A 9,479-nucleotide genomic window follows, 5' to 3' on the forward strand; every position below is an offset into this window, starting at 1 on the left:
GATAAACAAGCAATTATTTTAATAATTAAATATGGTCATTTTAAATGAATTATTATGATAATTTAAAATTAATTATTTCAAATGTGTTTATTTTAATGTATAATTCTATGGCTGGATGTAATAAGGAGTCAGAAAAAATACAAATAAAAATACAGTTAATTTTGATGTTTTTAGCAAAATATAGTAAAAATTTATTTAGTTTTTTTTTTTTTTTAATTAATAAATATATTTATTTTTAGGTAAGATAAACATAATAATACAATTTATCTCTTGTCTGGATGATTTAGTTCTTGTCACCCTGTTGTCCTCCTGTCGTGAAAAAAGACTGTCCTCTATCAGGTCCGCATGGAGCTGGAGGGGGCGTGGCCTCCAGCTCTGGCTGAAAATCGGGAGATTTTCGGGAGAATATTTGTCCCGGGAGGTTTTCGGGAGAGGCGCTGAATTTCGGGAGTCTCCCAGGAAATTCGGGAGGGTTGGCAAGTATGGTCTAGTCTCCTACGTGAATGAGCTAAATAATATTATTTGATATTTTACGGTAATGTGTTAATAATTTCACACATAAATCGCTCCTGAGTATAAGTCGCACCCCAAACTATGAAAAAAACTGCGACTTATAGTCCGAAAAATACGGTAATTTATATTAAAAAATAAACGTCATAAATGTTGAAAGAAAATATATACAGAGTGAAAGTTCAAAAATAAGGTTGCTTGAATCAAATAAAGAATGTCAAAGACCGACCCTATCAAAAATAATAAAAGGTTCCTTCCACATGGATAGCAGCAAACCTAATTTTGAGCACTTCGCTCAACACGGACATCATCAAAGTTCACTTTTAAGCATTCACAAACAGCGCTGACATTTTTGGACCAAGGAGAGGTGATAAAGGAGAGACAACAATATGCTTAATCTGCCTGTGGCAGCATAGGACAAAATTATGTACAAGTTTCTCTTTTTCTTCTCATTACCCATAACTGTGTTGCATTCAAAGACCCTCGATTAAAGTTGTAGTTTTAAAGACATGAGGCGACTTAACCCCCAGGAGATTGACTAATAATAATATAATCATAATAATAATGATGTATTATTACGATTTGTATTACCTAATAATGTGCAACTGGTATAGGCTACAGCACTCCACGCCACCCCGTGAGGGACAAGCGGTAGGAAATGGATGGATGGATGGATGCTGTCTACTTTAGTCACTCAAGTCAGGGATTCTCAAACTGTGGTATGTGTACCTCTAGTGCAGGGGTCGGCAACCTTTACCAGTCAAAGAGCCATTTTGACCAGTTTCACAAATTAAAGAAAACAATGGGAGCCACAAAAATCTTTTGAAATTTAAAATGAAATAACACTGTATACAACGTTTTTTTTTTTGCTTTGTGCTATGTATAAACCAAGGGTCTCAGACATGCGGCCCACACTTTAATATGAACATTGAATGTTAATGCGGCCCGCAGGTTTTTTATGAATGGCGCTTGACAGCGTCATAATTGCCAACCCTCCCGATTTTTCCGGGAGACTATTAATTTCCGGGACATCTATTCTCTCAAACGTGCTGTGATGGCACAGTATTTAACGCCCACTATAACCAGCGTACCGGCCCGGCCATACGTTGTATGGGGCTTCTGCTCGCTCACGTAAGTGACAGCAAGGCATACTTGCTCAACAACCACACAGGTTACACTGACGGTGGTGGTATAAAAAACTTTAACACTCTTACTAATAATGCGCCACACTGTGAACCCACACCAAACAAGAATGACAAACACTTTTCGGGAGAACATCCGCACCGTAACACAACATAAACACAACAGAACAAATACCCAGAATCCCATGCAGCCCTAACTCTTCCGGGCTACATTATACACCCCCGCTACCAAACCCTGCCCACCTCAACAGACGCACAGAGGGGAGGGGAGCAGGGTTGGGATGGGGGCGGGGTTTGGTGGTAGCAGGGGTGTATAATGTAGCCTGGAAGAGTCAGGGCTGCATGGGATTCTGGGTATTTGTTCTGTTGTGTTTATGTTGTGTTAGGGTGCAGATGTTCTCCCGAAATGTGTTTGTCATTCTTGTTTGGTTTTGGTTCAAAGTGTGGCGCATTATTAGTAAGAGTGTTAAAGTTGTTTTATATGGCCACCGTCAGTGTAACCTGTGTGGCTGTTGACCAGGTATGCCTTGCTGTCACTTACGTGTGAGAGCAGAAGATGCATTCAATAAGAGGCTGGGGTGGCACGCTGTTTATACAGATTGTAGAGAGCGCTAAATGCTGTACCATCATGGCACGCCCTTATTATTATTGTTAGGGTGAAAATCGGAGAATATTACTCCCGGGAGTTTTCTGCGAGAGGCTCTAAAATCCGGAAGTCTCCTGGGAAAATCGGGGGTTGGCAAGTATGCAGCTGAGTCGCATCAGAGTGATCAAAGAGCCGCATGCGGCTCCGGAGCCGCGGGTTGCCGACCCCTTCTCTAGGGGTATGTGGGTGCCATCTAGTGGTAGGCCAAAGAATCACTTAATTAAAGTAAAGGTTTTGATTTCCTATATTCAAACACTGTGTTACTGTTCAAACTATCCGTAATGTCACAGTGGCCAAAATATTAGATATAAGTGTTAAATAAAACCTCTGCCTTGTTTTTAATTAATACTTAGGCATACTACGCTAGTTAAAGTTAAAGTGGTGAAATTTGTCCTCTGGTGAGGGGAGCAGTGGGCAGCAGCGGTGCCGCGCCCGGGAATCATTTTTGGTGATTTAACCCCCAATTCCAACCCTTGATGCTGAGTTCCAAGCAGGGAGGCAATGGGTCCCATTTTATAGTCTTTGGTATGACTCGAACCTTGAACCCACAACCTACCGATCTCAGGGCGGACACTCTAACCACTAGGCCACTGAGTAGTCATTGTTGGTCATCATGGTGTTACTGAGAGAGCCAAGTCTTGTCTGTGGTGGTACTTGGTGAAAAAAGTTTGAGAACCACTGCTCTAAGTAAAGGAAAACTTAATAGATAATTATTAATCATATTTAGGGGAATAATGACAGGTTAAATGGTTATTGGAGTTTACATTGAAATTACATTTGTTGTTTTTGTTTAAACACAACCAATTTATTTAGGGGGTTAATCTTGATATGTTCTATATATGTAAATTAAATAAAATATAAAATATCAACAACCTAATTAAGGTTTTTGCATGTGTTTTAAAAATATAGTTTCTACCAAATCCATGCAATAATTAGTTTTTTGTGTGCATGTCCTTTCTACTCACAGCCAAAAGACTTGACTTGGCGGAGTTGGGAGAGGGTTCCTGGTTCAATCCCCACCTTCTACCAACCTTGTCACGTCCGTTGTGTCCTTGAGCAAGACACTTCACCCTTGCTCCTGATGGGTGGGGGTTAGGGCCTTGCATGGCAGCTCCCGCCATCAGTGTGTGAATGTGTGTGTGAATGGGTGAATGTGGAAATAGTGTCAAAGCGCTTTGAGTACCTTGAAGGGAGAAAAGCGCTATACAAGTATAACCCATTTACCTTACAACGCACTTATGTGTTTACTGTGAGGGTTTTTTTTTGTTAGTTTTTTCGTGGTGTGCAATACCAATGTTAGTTTTTTTGTTGTATTTTGTCTTCTATCTATACATATTAGTGAGCAATATGTAGTATTCATTACTATTTTCGTTTTTCATTATGCTTTACTTCTGTTACTGTATGTAAAAACATGCACTGCAACAAAGTAATTTCCCCATTGTGCAGGGATCAATAAAAGTCTATCCTATCCTATCCTATGTACACATACCAAGTGTGAAAATGGCGGCGACATTGGGTTTAGGGTGGTATGGGTTTCCCTTCGGTAGTTTTGTGTATGGGGGCCCAGAATTTGGTATTACGCACCTGTGTATGTTTATTAAGAACCCATTAAACTGTTAATATACAAAGTTACTTTTCCATCTTGCATACTGTAGGCTGCAATAGAGAGTAGTTTTCAACAGATTTCCTTGCGTTTGTTGTCTTGGTCTCATCTTGTTTTACTCGCACTTGCCGTGTTTAATTATAACGCCCAACGATGAAAGAATGGGCATATGCCAATCATGCATGCAAGGTCGTTTCAATGGCAAATGAAGGCCTGACGACTTCCTTATCTCGGCAGAAAAAGTTTTCAATGAGTAGAAGACATACACGTATAAAAAAAGATGCTTATCTGGAAAGTGGACCAAGATGGACAAGAACACACACACACACACACACACACACACACACACACACACACACACACACACACACACACACACACACACACACACACACACACACACACACACACACACACACACACACACACACACACACACACACACACACACTAATGTAAATTCACTAACATGAGGGTGTGTCTTATCCAGGCACTAGAGTCTGTCTGTGCCTCTCTTTCCGCTTCCTACTGTCTCGCCCTCATGTCTTCCACTGTCATTGTTTTGCCGCCTCACTGCGTAACATACCATTGTTTGTATACACATTTGGCGGCGGCGTGCTAAATAAGTGTATGCTGATAAAAATGCATTACGCACATTATGTCAATGTTATTACTGCAGTATATACACAATAGATTGTGTATATTTTCGGTCATCAGACCTGGAAGATAGCATACAATGCATAGTGTGTGTCGCATGCATAAACCCAGTTCAGTCTATTTAAGGGACTGCCAGATCTTCCTGCAAGGGACGTTTATGGACGTGTATAACAGGGCAATTTTTTCCTGAAACGTGTTACTCTTAAAACAGAAATAGGCTGCGAACAAATGCAGAGGATGCTATAGTTCTCAGGATGGTATAGATGTGAAATAGCGTGGTTAAAATGATGGTCAGACCTTGTGACCAGTAGAAGGGTAGCTAGTACAGTCGTGGTCAAAAGTTGACATACACTTGTAAAGAACATAATGTCAGGGCTGTCGAGTGTTTACAATAATTTCTACAACGCTTATTTTTTTGTGATAGAGTGATTGGAGCGCATACTTGTTGGTCACAAAAAACATTTATTTATGAAGTTATTATGGGTCTACTGAAAATGTGACCAAATCTGCTGGGTCAAAAGTATACATACAGCAATGTTAATATTTGATTACATATCCCTTGGCAAGTTTCACTGCAATAAGGCGCCTTTTGTAACCATCCACAAGCTTCTGGCAAGCTTCTGGTTGAATTTTTGACCATTCCTCTTGACAAAATTGGTGTAGTTCAGCTAAATGTGTTGGTTTTCTGACATGGACTTGTTTTTTCAGCATTGTCCACACGTTTAATTCAGGACTTTGGGAAGGCATTCTAAAACCTTCATTCTAGCCTGATTCAGCCATTCCTTTACCACTTTTGACGTGTGTTTGGGGTCATTGTCCTGTTGGAACACCCAACTGCACCCAAGACCCAACCTCCGGGCTGATGATTTTAGGTTGTCCTTTAGAATTTGGAGGTAATCCTCCTTTTTCATTGTCCCATTTACTCTCTGTAAAGCACCAGTTGCATTGGCAGCAAAACAGGCCCATAGCATAATACTACTACCACCATGCTTGACGGTAGGTGTGGTGTTCCTGGGATTAAAGGCCTCACCTTTTCTCCTCCAAACATATTGCTGGGTATTGTGGCCAAACAGCTCAATTTTTTTCATCTGACCACAGAACTTTCCTCCTGAAGGTCTTATCTTTGTCCATGTGATCAGCAGCAAACTTTAGACAAGCTTTAAGGTGCCGCTTCTGGAGCAAGAGCTTCCTTCTTGCATGGTAGCCTCTCAGTCCATGGCGATGCAAAACGCGCTTGACTGTGGACACTGACAGCTGTGTTCCAGCACCTGCCAATCCATTGCAGACCTGCTTTTTGGTGGTTGTCGGTTGACTCTTGATCATCCTGACCAATTTTCTCTCAGAAGCAGGTGATATCTTGCGTTTTCTTCCTGATCGTGGTAGTGACAAAACTGTGCTATGCACTTTATACTTACGGACAATTGTCTGCACAGTTGCTCTTGGGACCTTAAGCTGCTTTGAAATGGCTCCAAGTGACTTTCCTGACTTGTTCAAGTCAATGATTAGTTTCTTTGACTTTCCTATTGTCGCGTTTGTAACCGAGTCTAATGACTGCATCACGTGAGCCATATTTAAATGGGCTCAGAGAAGTCAACAGGTGTCGTCAATCATAATCACTCACATAAAGTAAACCTAATTTGATTTGATTGTAACATTTCTACATCACCAAAATTGATAATGTATTTTGCTGTATATACGTTTGACCAAAAGATTTGGTCACATTTTCAGTAGACCCATAATAAATTCATAAAAGAACCAAACTTCTTGAATGTTTTTTGTGACAAACAAGTATGTGCTCCAATCACTCCATCCCAAAAAAATAAGAGTTGTAAAAAGTGTATGTAAACTTTTGACCATGACTGTATGTGTGTGTGTGTGTATATATATATATATATATATATATATATATATATATATATATATATATATATATATATATATATATATATATATATATATATATATATATATATATATATATATATATATATATACACAGTATACATACATATATATATATATATATATATATATATATATATATATATATATATATATATATATATATATATATATATATATATATATATATATATGTATGTATACTGTATAAGTATATATGTGAATATATGTATGTATGTATGTATGTATGTGTATGTATATGTATATGCATATACAGTATATGTATTTGTATATGTGAAGTGAAATTAATTATTTTCATATAGCACTTTTCTCTCGTGACTCAAAGCACTTTATTGAGTGAAACCCATTATCTAAGTTACATTTAAACCAGTGTGGGTGGCACTGGGAGCAGGTGAGTAAAGTATCTTGCCCAAGGACACAACGGCAGTGACTAGGTTGGCAGAAGCGGGAATCTAACCTGGAACCCCCAAGTTGCTGACACAGCCACAACCAAGCCACACCGCCTCTATGTATATGTATATACCGTATTTTTCGGACTATAAGTCGCAGTTTTTTTCATAGTTTGGCCGGGCTCCAGTACGAATTCTATATGTTTTTTTCCTTCTTTATCATGCATTTTCGGCAGGTGCGACTTATACTCCGGTGCGACTTATATTCCGAAAAATACGGTATGTGTATGTATATATGTATATGTATGTATGTATATCTTTAATCAATTAAGAATCGTTACATATAAGAATTGGGATTCATTCAAAAAGCGATTTTTTTGGACACCCCTAGTGTTACATATTGTACCATTTATTTCGTTCTTTGGCATTTCAGATCTTTCATTGTTTTCTTTTGGAATTCCGTGCAAACAAAATAAAACAATTCAAAATCTGATTTGCTGTGCAGTACAGATGTAGAACTACAAGGATTTAAAGACAAAAATATAAAATCCTCAACAAAAGAGAACATTGAGCAGTGATGGTCAACTTGTGTGCCCACCCTTGTTAATGGGCCTCATTATGAGCACACTCCATTTTAATGGGTCATAATAGCCCACCCTGATAATCAATCTGATAGTTTGCCTCATTGGACTTTTTATGCTTTGATTGGCTACTTGGACTCTAGTGTGGAGACACTGATAGCCTATCATATGGGAATGGGGAGGGGCAGACTGGCTTCTAGCCAACAAAATTGATGGGACCCAGAGGACCTGCTACTTATACCATAGCAGATGAAAGAACAGTGGCGGCAGCAGTGTAATTATCAGGATTTTTGGTTTGTATTTTTTAGGTTTTTATTAGGTACACAGCCAATGCACGTCACTTGACATACAGTAACTGGCCCACTATGTTATGATAAAACAAGCAATTAGAGTGCACACAAGGCAAAGAATGCTAACGTTTTATAAATATAATGCAAAAGCACTATTGCGATTACAACACATTTTCCATAGGTGAAGAGATGTTTAGTCAGTGATGATGTACAGGTCACATGACTCATCGTCAAAACAAAAGCACTACATTGAACTTGTTATAAGTCAGCAGAGTAAGCGGTGAATATGTGTGACAGTAGCGGTTCTTTTATGGTCTCTGACAAGGCTCCAACCCGCAAAGCTGATCTGACAACAGCAATCAGAGAATTTTGGAGCAAGAAGGAGAGTACGGTACTGTTTGTCACCCATTGAGTCCATGCCTTAGAGCAGGGGTGTCAAACTCATTTTAGCTCAAGGGCCGCATGGAGGAAAATGTGTGCACACACGGGCTGGACTATTAAAATCATGGCATTAAAACTGTAAAATAAAGACAACTTCAGATTGTTTTCTTTGGCCAAAACTAGAACAAACACATTATGAAAATTAGGGATGTCCGATAATGGCTTTTTGCCGATATCCGATATTCCGATGTTGTCCAACTCTTTAATTACCGATACTGATATCAACCGATACCGATATATACAGTCGTAGATTTAACACATTGTTATGCCTAATTTGGACAACCAGGTATGGTGAAGATAAGGTCCTTTAAAAAAAAAAAAAAAAAAAAAATAAGATAAATAAATTAAAAACATTTTCTTGAATAAAAAAGAAAGTAAAACAATATAAAAACAGTTCCATAGAAACTAGTAATTAATGAAAATTAGTAAAATTAGCTGTTAAAGGTTAGTACTATTAGTGGACCAGCAGCACGCACAATGTGTGCTTACGGACTGTATCCCTTGCAGACTGTATTGATATATATTGATATATAATGTAGGAACCAGAATATTAATAACAGAAAGAAACAACCCTTTTGTGTGAATGACTGTGAATGAGTGTAAATGGGGGAGGAAGGTTTTTTGGGTTGGTGCACTAATTGTAAGTGTATCTTGTGTTTTTTATGTTGATTTAATAAAAAAATAAATAAATAAACGATACAGATAATAAAAAAACGATACCGATAATTTCCGATATTACATTTTAAAGCATTTATCGGCCGATATTATCGGACATCTCTAATGAAAATATTACAATAAAAATATAGAAAAAAATACCGGCAGCGGTAAAGTTTAGATCCAGGAAGGAAAGAAGAAAGTGAATGAATGTTTATAACTGAATACATTGATATATGCATAAAAATGTTTTCTTTTGTATTTAAAAAAAAAAAAGAATTAAGTAACGTTTATGACAACCTTTTTCCAAAAGAATGTGGGATAGATCAGGATAATGCATACATTTATGATTTGTTTTCAACACGGTTACAAAAAAGTGGGACCCCAAAAATTTACTGTGGGACCCCATTTTTATGACTTGATGGGGTCCCTGGGACCCATTTTGAAAATTCGTAGTGCCAACACTGATGGAGTATTGTATTAATACTAATCAAATATCATCCCGGGGGCCATAGATAATTCATTTGTGGGTCGGATCTGGCCCGTGGCCCTTGACTTTGACACCACTGATCTTCAAAGATACAAATCATTGCTATTGTGACATCCAGTGGACACATTCAGAACAGTTGTTTCTTTCATTCTA

Source organism: Nerophis lumbriciformis, linkage group LG04 (assembly GCF_033978685.3).
Source record: "Nerophis lumbriciformis linkage group LG04, RoL_Nlum_v2.1, whole genome shotgun sequence".
Taxonomy (NCBI): Eukaryota; Metazoa; Chordata; class Actinopteri; order Syngnathiformes; family Syngnathidae; genus Nerophis; species Nerophis lumbriciformis.